We start from the raw sequence: 3,475 nt of genomic DNA, 5'->3' as shown, positions 1-3,475 counted from the left end.
ATATATACATATACCCGAGAGGTATGAGGGTAACCACAAGGACTGCCGGGCTTTCCTAGCCCAATGCTCTCTCACCTTTGAGCTTCAACCTTCCTACTTCCCTTCAGAGCGCTCTCGTATCGCCTACATCATCACTCTCCTGACTGGAAAGGCCCGGTCATGGGCTACAGCCATCTGGGAACAGCAGGGCCCTTCCTGTAATGACTACAGGGCCTTTACCGATGAGATGCGCCGGGTTTTCGACCATCCAGTAGGAGGTAAAGACGCTGGTAACAGACTGTTCCAGCTGCGTCAAGGCGGCTCTAGTGTGGCAGAGTATGCTGTGCTTTTCCGAACCCTGGCTCCTGTGAGTGGGTGGAATGAGAGGGCCCTGATGACAGCGTTCCAGCATGGCCTCTGTGGCGGAATCAAGGATGAGCTGGCAGCTAAAGATCCAGTGTCAGACCTGGAGTCCCTAATTGACCAGACTATCCGTCTCGATAACCGTCTGTGGGAGAGGCGTCGTGAACGACAAATGGACAGTCGCCCCAGTTCCGGAGTCACAGCTTCAACCTCCGTTCCACTTCAGTGGCCTTGGGAACCTCAGAATAACCCACCTTGTCCTGAGGAGCCGATGCAGCTTGGCGGTACTCGCCTGTCCCAGACAGAACGGAACCGGAGGATGAGGGAGAGACGCTGCCTCTATTGTGGAGGTCCTAACCACTTTCGTTCCTCATGTCCCGAGCTTGCGGGAAGCCCAGCCCCGTCCAGGAGAGGGAGAACTGTGACGGGTGCGACCCTTACTCCCTCAGCCTCGACTTCGTGCCTGCAGCTCCCGGTCACCATCTCCTGGGGGAACCAACATCATCCTCTTCAGGCCCTCATTGACTCTGGCGCTGCAGGGAATTTCTTGGATCTCACCCTTGCCAGGGCCCTTCACCTGCCCATCTCCAGGTTGGACCATCCACTCTCAGTGACCGTCTTGGATGGTAGGCCCTTGGGACAGGGTACTGTGACTCATATTTCCTCTCCTGTTTTGTCTATGTTTGGCAATCATCACGAAAAGATTCAGTTTAATCTTATTCATTCTCCCGAGTTCCCTGTTGTGCTAGGGTTCCCCTGGTTATCTCACCACAGCCCTCACATCAATTGGTCCTCAAGAACTGTGGTTGAGTGGGGTCCCAATTGCAAGTCCTCCTGTCTCCTCACTAGGGCTGTGCCTCCAGCCCCTAAGCTTCCTAGCTCTCTCGAGTTGTCCCGAGTCCCCTCAGAGTACCACGACCTAGCTGAGGTATTTAGCAAGAGGAGGGCCACTTCCCTGCCCCCTCATAGGCCCTTTGACTGTGCCATTGATCTCCTTCCAGGCTCTTTCCCTACACGAGGTAGGATCTTCTCCCTGTCACCCGCTGAGACCCAAGCTATGGAGGATTATATCAAGGACTCCCTGACCTGCTGAGATCATTCACCCCTCGTCCTCCCCGGCTGGTGCCGGATTCTTTTTTGTTGGGAAGAAAGACGGCGGCCTCAGGCCATGCATAGATTACAGAGGGTTAAACAAGATCACGGTGAGGAACCGTTACCCCTTGCCTTTAATGACCACCGCTTTTGAACTCCTCCAAGGGGCAACCGTCTTCACCAAATTGGACCTCCGTAACGCCTACCACTTGGTCCGGGTCAGGGACGGTGACGAGTGGAAGACGGCGTTCAACACACCAACGGGCCACTACGAGTACTTAGTGATGCCGTTTGGCTTAACCAACGCCCCGGCAGTGTTCCAGGCACTCATCAACGAGGTATTGAGAGAGACGTTGAACCGTTTTGTCTTTGTTTATTTGGATGACATTTTGATTTTCTCCAAGTCCCTCCATGAACATGTCCATCATGTCAGAGTCGTCCTCCAGCGCCTGTTGGAAAGCCACCTCTTTGTCAAACCTGAGAAGTGTGAATTCCATGTGTCCGAGGTGTCCTTTTTGGGCTTCATCCTGTCCAAAGGGAGTCTCAGCACGGACCCCAAGAAGACTCAAGTTGTCCGGGATTGGCCCCAACCCTCTTCGGTCAAGGAGGTACAACGGTTCATTGGCTTTGCCAATTTTTATAGGAAGTTTATCAGGAACTTCAGTGCTGTTGCCGCTCCCATGACCGATCTCACCAAGAAGAAATCTGCCCCCTTTAAGTGGTCTCCAGTGGCAGAGCGGGCCTTCCAGGATCTGAAGGGGAGATTTTCCTCCGCCCCCATCCTTACCTTACCCGACCCCTCCCTCCCCTTCATGGTTGAGGTGGACACTTCGGATGTGGCAGTGGGGGCTGTGCTCTCCCAGCGTCCGGCTGATGGAAAACTCCATCCCTGTGCCTTCTTCTCTGCTCGCCTTTCACCTGCTGAGAGGAACTATGATGTTGGAGATCGTGAGCTCCTGGCTATCAAGATGGCTTTGGAGGAGTGGCGCCACTGGCTGGAGGGGGCCCAACACCCTTTTGTTGTTTGGACCGACTACAAAAACCTCGAGTACATTCAGAGGGCCAAACGTCTCAACCCCAGGCAGGCAAGATGGGCTCTTTTTTTTAATAGATTTGATTTTGTTTTGTCCTTCCGCCCCGGTTCGAAGAACCAGAAGCCTGATGCACTCTCTAGACTGTTTCACAGGTCAGATGGTGAGAGAGTTCCAGTACCCTATCCTCCCGAGCTCGAGGATTATGGCTCCTGTCCGATGGAGAGTCGAGTCACTGGTTCGCCAGGCCCAGAAGAGGGAGCCAGACCCCGGAATGGACCCTCCAACCGGGTATTTGTCCCAACTAGTGGTGCGATCCCAAGTTCTGCAGTGGGGGCACTCTTCACCCCTTACCAGCCACCCGGGAGCACGCAGGACTCTGGAGTTTGTCAAGAGACGGTTCTGGTGGCCTGGCATGAATGCGGATGTGAGGTCCTTTGTTGCTGCTTGCTCTGTCTGTGCCCAGAGTAAGAGCGCCCGTACCCCGCCTCATGGTTTCCTTCACCCTCTACCCATCCCCAAGCGGCCCTGGTCCCACATCTCCTTGGACTTTGTTACAGGCCTTCCCCCCTCTCAGGGAAACACAGTCATGTTGGTTATTGTCGACCGCTTTTCCAAGGCGTGTCGGGTCGTTCCCCTGCCCAAACTCCCTTCGGTACTAGAGACCGCCGAGGCTGTGTGCCAGAATGTCTTCAGGTTCTTTGGTCTCCCCCTGGATGTGGTCTCGGATCGTGGGCCCCAGTTTACCACGCAGTTTTGGAGGGCCTTCTGCAAACTGATTGGGGCTACGGTCAGTCTCTCCTCAGGGTTCCATCCTGAGTCCAATGGTCAGACTGAGAGGCTAAATCAGGACCTGGAAACCACCCTCCGATGCCTGGCCTCCTCCAATCCATCATCATGGAGCAGGTTTGTGATCTGGGCTGAATATGCACATAATACCTTGTGTTCTTCTGCTACAGGTCTCAGTCCCTTCGAGTGCCAGTTTGGTTTTTAGCCTCCACTCTTCCCTG

The sequence above is a fragment of the Cottoperca gobio genome, chromosome 23 (assembly GCF_900634415.1).
Source record: "Cottoperca gobio chromosome 23, fCotGob3.1, whole genome shotgun sequence".
NCBI classification, from domain to species: domain Eukaryota; kingdom Metazoa; phylum Chordata; class Actinopteri; order Perciformes; family Bovichtidae; genus Cottoperca; species Cottoperca gobio.
Note: the sequence above shows the minus strand (reverse complement) of the source record.